Source organism: Aythya fuligula, chromosome 5, assembly GCF_009819795.1.
Source record: "Aythya fuligula isolate bAytFul2 chromosome 5, bAytFul2.pri, whole genome shotgun sequence".
NCBI lineage: Eukaryota > Metazoa > Chordata > Aves > Anseriformes > Anatidae > Aythya > Aythya fuligula.
Window position 1 is genome coordinate 39657048 of NC_045563.1, and position 9500 is coordinate 39666547.

Genomic DNA, 9500 nt, shown 5'->3' on the forward strand with positions numbered 1-9500 from the left:
TTTGTCCCACATGAGCATTGCTGCGTGCAGAGCCACCTCCCCTGGCTCATCACTGTGCACAGGACCGCCGTTACTGCCGGGCACAGTGGCAGTGTCACCACCAGCACCGGGGTTGTTTGTACTGTCTAAACTTGGGCTTGCTTACCTATTCCTCACTGTGTCCTCACACACCTTCCCTGTATAATAAATAGCAGGTTGGACGTGATTTTTTCTCACGTAAAACCCCAAGATTTTGATTATGGATGTCAAAATCATTGTGTCCTTGAGCACATCTAATAGTCCTGTAAATGTGGTATATATATAAAATGTGGTATATATATAAAAGTGTAGTCTAAGTAAGTATTATTATCTGTCCTGGCACTTCATTTATGTGACAATAAGAAATTCCAAACCCTGAAGATACTTCACTGATAAGAATTACAAGAGTAAAAGTAATAGACATAGGACCCCATCCTTGCAAATTTTAACATTACTCTAGTGAAATATATCAAACACAAAATAGTCTCATTTACTTTTCTCATTTACTCATTTTTACTTTCTCATTTACTGGCCTGAGTAAAGATGAGATAAATGAGTAAAACAGCCCAAGTTTAATATTATAGAATATAAATTAGTTTATTTATAACACATACAAACACAGTTTGACTGTAGATGCGATGATATAAAACATGAATATTTCTCAAGGGTCCCACAACAGGGAAAATCTCCAAGAAATAAAGTAGATATCTTAGAATTTAATTTAAGTAATCACCATCCGACTTAGTTTTCTGTAGTAATGACAAATTACACAAGAGGGAGCTGTGATCTGATAAATATTTTTTAATTCCATGTAAAATCTTTTCCATTCAGAATTCACTAAGAAAAAACACATGATGATAGTAAGTGTTGCATTTAGGGTTCTCTGTTGTCATCTAAAAAGTGATGGAGGTCTTTATATATATATATATATATATATATATTTTGCATTAGATAGTACTGTGGCTTTAAGTATTTTGTCAAAAACATCAAGTATTTTAATATCCTCTAGGTGACTATTTTAACACATTTCTGCTTTATTTACAGTTAGAGACAGAAAAATACTTTGCAAATAAGAATTAGGCATTTAATTTAGGAACCAGTTCTAGCATCCCAACAATCTATTACATTCTTTCAAAATTGAGCTAAAAAAAAATAGAGCAAAAACAGCTATTAGACTTTTTTTTTTTTTTTTTTTTTTTCCTGCAAAATTGTCTAAGAATTGACATGACCAGCTTCTGACATTTTAAATAATTCTAATTTTCAGAGGCTACAGGGAAAACCCTTGAATGAAGTAAATGTTATAACTCATGTCATGAGGTCGGTCAGGTTTACAGGTCATTTTATATCCAACATGTAATTTACAAATGTATTTGTACACACACACACACCCTTTTTAACTATTCACTACATGTAAATGTTTACATTTTAGGAGTTAAAAAACAATAACAACGACAACAACAAAAAACACCTGAAATTAGTATAGGACTTTGTGAACTTTGGAAGCTACTCCAGAACTGAGAGCTTTAAAAAAGAACTCAAATGTTTACTAACCTTCTAATTTCAGTGACCACTCAGAACATTCAGTAGCTGAGACAACTAGAAACTCAGCCAGAGAAAGCAGAAACAAGCTTCTTCAACAAGCTAGTAACATTATGAGGAGAAGGGAAAACAGAACTTACTCCTAAATATGAACAAACTGAACAAACTCAAAACTCGGAGGGAAAGAGTGTAAGTATCCCTCACTCTGGTACTACCTTACCTCTTCAACCAAATGAGCTCAGGGCAGCAAGATATGCTGGACCATACCACCCAGAGAAACTGAAAATCAACTGCATGAGGGGCATTTACATGCTGGTGTCCTCAGTGTCTGTCTTTTAGTATAGTTTATTCTGAATATCCTTCCTCATTCTTGCCTCTTCCTGGCAAGATAATTCCTAATCTCTCAATTAGGAATTATTTACTCCAATTCCCAGTTGTCCTCTACACATTGTTCAGGTTGCATTTGTGCTAGTTATGTCTTTATATATGTATATATCTTTACATCAAAGAAGACAGATACCCAGGAAGAATCAAAATGAAAAGATAGAAAGATAGGAGTTGCATTCTGCAGTTTAAATATTTAACATATTTAACAGAAATATTAAACGTCTAAAGCTAACACACAAGCTGATCATGCATATTTCCACCTTAATATACATGTACTACAACAGGGACTCTGAGAGAGGACCAAAGTGCATAATACATTCAAAAGCCCAGGAAACATTTCCCAGAATTCAAATTACTGTCCTATAAATTATGGTTTTGTTTATCAGTAAAACTTAAAGTTTTAGTAGTTCTGTGAATAGTAGCCTACAGTAGATAGAATCACTGCTCAGTATTTTATTGACATCCTAAGCAATTCAGGATAATTAGCCTCAAGGTAAATAATCTTTTAACTCCATTTAATTTTCCTAGGATACTCCATTTCTCAGAGAAGATATTCGTAACAGTCTTTGTTACTCTCATTCAGGATAGCAATTCTATGGTTAGGTTTTACTTTCAAGACATACAAAGCAAAATGTAGCCTAAGTGATGCATATATTTAATGACAATTTTAAGTAGTTTTCAACTGTTTTGTTTCACAGAATCACAGAATTTTCTAGGTTGGAAGAGACCTCAAGGTCATCGAGTCCAACCTCTGACCTAACGCTAACAGCCCTCCACTAAACCATATCCCTAAGCTCTACATCTAAACGTCTTTTGAAGACTTCCAGGGACGGTGACTCCACCACTTCCCTGGGCAGCCTGTTCCAGTGCCTCACAACCCTTTCAGTGAAGAAGTTCTTCCTAACATCTAACCTAAAACTCCCCTGGCTCAACTTAAGCCCATTCCCTGTCACCAGGCATGTGGGAGAACAGGCCAACCCCCACCTCGCTACAGCCTCCCTTGAGGTACCCACAGAGAGCGATAAGGTCGCCCCTGAGCCTCCTCTTCTCCAGGCTGAACAAGCCCAGCTCCCTCAGCCGCTCCTCGTAGGACTTGTTCTCCAGGCCCCTCACCAGCTTCGTCGCCCTTCTCTGCACCCGCTCAAGCACCTCGATGTCCTTCTTGTAGCGAGGGGCCCAAAACTGAACACAGTACTCGAGGTGCGGCCTCACCAGAGCTGAGTACAGGGGGACGATCACCTCCCTAGCCCTGCTGGTCACACTGTTTCTGATACAAGCCAGGATGCCGTTGGCCTTCTTGGCCACCTGAGCACACTGCTGGCTCATATTCAGCCGACTATCCACCATCACTCCCAGGTCCTTCTCTGCCTGGCAGCTTTCCAACCATTCCTCTCCCAGCCTGTAGCTCTGCTTGGGGTTATTGCACCCCAGGTGCAGGACCCGGCACTTGGCCTTGTTAAACTTCATGCAGTTGACCTCAGCCCATCGGTGCAGCCTATCCAGATCCTCCTGCAGAGCTTTCCTACCCTCGAGCAGATCGACACACGCACCTAACTTGGTGTCATCTGCGAACTTACTGAGGGTGCACTCGATGCCCTCGTCCAGATCATCGATGAAGATATTAAAGAGGACCGGCCCCAGCACCGAGCCCTGGGGGACGCCACTAGTGACTGGCCTCCAACTGGACTTGGCTCCATTCACCACGACTCTTTGGGCCCGGCTATCCAGCCAGTTTCTAACCCAACGAAGCGTGCGCCAGTCCAAGCCAAGAGCAGCCAGTTTCCCGAGGAGAATGCTGTGGGAGACGGTGTCAAAAGCCTTGCTGAAGTCAAGGTAGACCACATCCACAGCCTTTCCCTCATCCACCCAGCGCGTCACTCTGTCATAGAAGGAGATCAGGTTCGTCAGGCATGACCTGCCTTTCATAAAGCCATGCTGACTGGGCCTGATCGCCTGCTTCCCCTGCAAGTGCTGCATGATGACTCTCAGGAGGATCTGCTCCATGAGCTTTCCTGGCACTGAGGTCAAACTGACAGGCCTGTAGTTTCCCGGGTCTGCCCTCCGGCCCTTCTTGTAGATGGGCCTCACGTTTGCTAGCCGCCAGTCGATTGGGACCTCCCCCGATAGCCAGGACTGTTGATAAATGATGGACAGTGGCTTGGCCAGCTCCTCTGCCAGTTCCCTCAGTACTCTTGGGTGGATCCCATCCGGCCCCATCGACTTGTGCACATCTAAGTGCCGTAGCAGGTCACCAACCAGTTCTTCATGGATAGTGAGGGCCACATCCTGCTCCCCATCCCCTTCCACCAGCTCAGGGTACTGAGTATCCAGAGAACAACCGGTATTGCCGCTAAAGACTGAGGCAAAGAAGGCATTGAGCACCTCCGCCTTTTCCTCATCTGCGTCATTTTAAATGGTGGGTTAAAAGGGACCACTGGACATCTTTAATTAGCAAAGTGAAAACTGGAAGGCATTTTCATTTTTACTTTGGGTTGTTCACACATGCTATTTATTCTTTTCATATATTCTGAAAAATGCATTTAATCAATCTGCTTATCATGAATTCCAATCTCTTTCTAGCTATATTTAACCACAGTTAGCGGTATGTACTTACAGCTGTGCATATCTTCTAAACCTTTGTCTTGGTCCAGGTGGCCTGGCAGCTAATGGAAGATAACAGCCCCTAAAACTTGGGAGCATTTAGGTGCTTTGTCTGGACTGGAATCCAGAAGTCTGTGTTCATTTGCACTTCATGAGAAGCATAACTCTTTGTTTAGAGCAGAAAAAGGGAACTCTGGCCACTCTTTTAGAGGCAGGTGTCCTAATCACTTTTTCCAAACAATTGAACATAGCTTTCTTTTTTCCATTGCTTCTATCATTTTGAATAAAGCACTAATTATGAAACTTAAAAGTATGTATTGTTATTTTTTCTACTTCAGGGGAGCTCAAATCCTTGTTGTTCACCACTTGACATGCCCTAATCACCAGGTTAGCGGTAGAAGAGAGGTTCTTATTTATCTACTGGAATGGGGACTGGGTGGGAGGGAAAGAGAACATGAAGGAAAATAAGAAAAAATATTAGTTCTATGTTCCAAAGACTGCTCTTTATTATTATTATTAATAATAATAACATTAATATTATTATTAATAATAATAATAATATTTTTTTTTTAAATCCAGCTAAGAGTTCAGTACAAATTAAAAGAACTATTTTGGTGCAGGGGTGGCAAGAGTATCCTGATACTAACTTGTTGAATGAGTCATATTGTTGCACTTACTTTTTTTTTTTTTTTTTTTTTTCTGACTCACTGAATTTATCTTCTTTTTTCCTTCCCTCTGCTGTATCTTTATTAGAAGTAGTGGAAAGTCTCCTTTCTTTCCACTTCCCTTACTTCATCATCATAGACTAATATCTGGTAGATAGACAGGCTTTCTAATGGGAGAACAATATGTGGTTCACTCGTCGAAAACAAAAAAAATAAAAATTCCATTCCTTGGGAAATGCTGTAACTACTAGGAAATTGCATGAAAGATGGGTATGAACTCTCCTGCAGTTACACTGATAATAAAACAAGAATATTATAATCTATTTTATTGGCTACCCAGTCCTGTAGGCCTATTGTGAGGAAGCCCATCAGAACACTACTGAAAGAGGGTTTAGATTAAGGAACTAATTTCAAGATGTCAGACAACCTTTGATATTAGGTTAAGTAGAAAGGAAGAAGTTTACCTCTTTTCTGGCATGCGTTCTGGACATTTTCATATTCTAGATGCCTGAAGAATATAAAATTCAAAGAGCAGGAATTTTAGATACTTCTAGCCCTGAGTGGAAGCCGAGTGGGGGTTTTACAAGTTGCTTTTTTACACTTGTGCCTGAAGTGGGTTCTCAGATGAAATGCAGTTGCCCAAGTCTTTTATTAGGCACCCAAGGCTTTAGTCAGATATGTCACGGCATATTTGAAGCAGGAGCTATTCTGAAATCTTCAGAAGTTTAGCTCCAGACACAAATCTTGATGTTTGCTCTCCTGACTTTTGATCTTTCCTTTTCAGTGTGGGAAGGAGAGATGGTAAAGCAAGCTGTGTATGGGAAATTAAAATTAGAACAAAAGCCTGTCCAAATTATGCAACAAGGATCATTATGCTATAAAATCGCTCTTCAAATGTGGTTGTCATTGAAAGATATTAAGATTTCAACAGTTATTTTCCTGATGAAGACTTAATTTCTTGCATAAAAAGGTTTTTAGGCTTAAAGCTGTGCCTACACAGTTAGTATCCTTTGGTTTTTCAAATCAGTTTGAAGGGTACTAACAGATTGGAATGTAACAGAAGTATTTTTCTTCATTACAGATCAATTGTCCCAAACCACTTTCACAATTGTCTTAGAATTTAAATAATTTACAAATGTAACATATCGTTAGCTACAATGATCACTATATCATTTTGCAATACAGTCTTAGGAAACAGCCTCACTGCAGGCTTGAGGCTCATGTTGTTGAATCTACAGTAGTGTTCAAGGTGGATAAAGCTGTAATTAAATTTCATCTGCAAATTCAAAGGAGGATTGGAATACAGCAGAGAACAGAAGCTACAGGTTCCCTTTTTTAACCCCATTCTCTTTCTGCCATGGAATGGGGTATTTGTGCATGCAGCAAGGCAGAAATAAGTTATTTTAACATACCACAGTGTTTGAAGAAACAAATTCTGTAAATAATATTCTTGATGTTGCCACTGTTATTGAGGTTCGTATGGTGCATAGGTAGGTACATGTCACTGGAGGGCTCTGTAGTGCATATCTGTAATCAAAACACACCCTTTGACCTAGAAACAACCTGATGTGGAGTTTCAAACAGACTTACTTTGAAGGGCAAACACGGGCTTTTCTTCCTCAGTTTCCCCCCTAGTCATTCCATGTTCATCCCTTACATAGCCAGTTGTTTGTTGTGGGGTTGTTATATCCCAGTGTCTGGGATGGGAAATCTGGACCCTGTCCTTCTCCTACTGTGTGGTGCTGGGCTGCTCTTAAACCTCCATCTGTAAAATGCTCTCTCTACTAAATGTTTAAAGGTGAGTAGATAAGTATTTTGTGTGTTTACTTAATATATTCCCCCTACTCATGTTCCATTCTTTTCATCTCTGGCATTTTTTTAGTCTGATTTCTTTATACAAATCCACTTTTTTTTTTTTTTTTTTTTTTTTTTTTCCCTTAAGTAGACAAGATAATTCTGTATGAACAAGAATATTTTTATTTTCATTACTTCATTATTTTCCTTTCTCTTTCCTTTTAAACATTTATTTGTGCCTTCTGGACTTAGCTAGCATTTTAGCCTACTTATGTTAGATGCTACACAAATCCAGTAAGAGACAGGACATACTAAGAAAACCCTGGAGTCCAAAAGAAGAAGGCAACATGTATTCACGTAGAAAAGGCACAGATCAATAAGATGGCTTGTCTAGGACAGTCAATAGCTAAGCTAAAAACAGAATCCAGGTCTCTTGAAATTCAATCTCACTCACCACCCACCGACCTATGCAACCTACTTTTTATAACGTATCAGTAATTCAAACTGGGTAAAAACAGTGGTACTGTGTGACTTAGATATACGTTTCTCCGATAGGGCCTCATCCTATTATGTTTGTAACAGACAAAGACTTCTAATGGTTGTTGAGTCCAGCTCATATTGAAGAGCATACCTTCAAATAATTTAGCCAACACAACAAGTACGTTCTCACAAGTCAGGAGTGGTTAGTAAGTATGATGGAGAAAAATCCAGACAGACCTCAATTTAGATGGTGGTAGCTGTTTTAAGAGACAGCAGGATAACTTCTTTATCTCTCATTTTTGGATCTGAATAGTTTACTGACAAACTTTTAGAGAAAATCAGTATTTTTTTCTCAAAAAAAAAAAAAAAAATCAGAGTTTTTAAACAGAAATTCTGTTATCTAAGCAGAGCACTAAAAGCACACAGCATTATTGTAGGTGGCAGTAGTGAGGTCACATTTGTTACTCTTATTATCATTACAGTTACTTTTATAAATAGCACTGATATGTCACTGTCATAAAGGTTATATGTGAATGAAGTTACAAGTAGTCTTATTACCTACAAAGCCACAATACTGAAACCTCTTACACATATAGATACCTTTCTATTATTTGTGGGTGGATCTTAATCCCTTTTTACAGACTAAGCATGTTACGAGTGCAGAGGAGCTCAGGTCTCCTTTCCGTGTGCAAGTATTGGAACAGGATCTCTACAGGCTACAGTGTGGGTATGCCTGGTGTGGTCCTGTGTAACCCAGCCTGGGGGATAGGGTTTATGGCTTCAAAGCAATCCCAATGGACTACAGCTATGCAGCTTCCCTAGCTGATATCCATGTATGTGTGAACTTCGAGGCTTTTGAAAATGTCTGCACTTCACAGCTAAGTGTTCAATGGTTAGTAGTTTCATCTCTACATCTCACTCTGTGTTCTTCTAGCTTTATTACTTAAGTACTCTATTATGTATGTTTTAACTACTGTCTCATTTCTCATCAACTTAGATAACTGAAAACTAATCATAATTAATATTAATGCAGTCAACAGCCTCACTTAAGCATAAAAACTCAAAATTCCAGGTAGTAAAACTATTAATTTTGCAGGATCAATTCATTTATTATTTTCAATTATTTTAGAAGAAAACTTAAAAGATGAATGAAATACACTAAATGCACTGAGAATGAGAACTAAAGAGAAGGCAGCAATTCAGAAGAAAAAAAAAGTAAAGTTACTTCAGACACCTAACAAAAGTGGTAAATACGAACCTACTGCTCTATACTTAAATTTTCTCTGTTCTTTGTGGTGTCTGGAACTTTGCACTGTTTTTCATTTGACATTTCCAAAAATCTCCATTTTCCAAATTCCCATAATGAACATATTTTTCCCAGTTTTACGCTACTAGGCAAACTAGTTCTAATTAATTACACCTGTTTTTACATGTAAGTTATTTACATGATATTTTAAAATGTATTTTGATATTAGAAGTTTGCTTCTAAAAATACACAAAATCAGCACTTGTCTAGGAAATGTTGAAGTTCATCCATTATTTTTTTTGGTCTCATGACTACATTATGTTTAGATTCTTACTGCACCTGAAATAAATTACCTGCCTTCCACTTGAAGGTGTCAAGACGTGTCAAGATCTTTTGCTGTTCCACCTCCAGTGAAAGGCTGTCAAGGTAAAAACGCTACATGTCATTTGAGCTTCCCACGCTCCATCCAATTTTAATTTACTCTTAAATTGCTACAATATTTTGTGAGTACCTTATGTTTTTCAAGTAAACGATTACAATCCATTTTTCCTTCAAAAATAAAAAATAAAGGAATGCAGCAAAATAAAAAAAAATGCTGCACCTTTAAGATTGTGGTATTTGTAACTATTTTTGTCAGAAAGGAAAAGTAGAAAGGAAAAATTTCAAATAGAAATAGACTATGAATTGCACATAGTGTCAGAGAAAATTTTTCCAGTGGAAGAATGGGTTCCATCAGTTCCAGTGTCACAGCTGCCAGACTGATCTTCCCC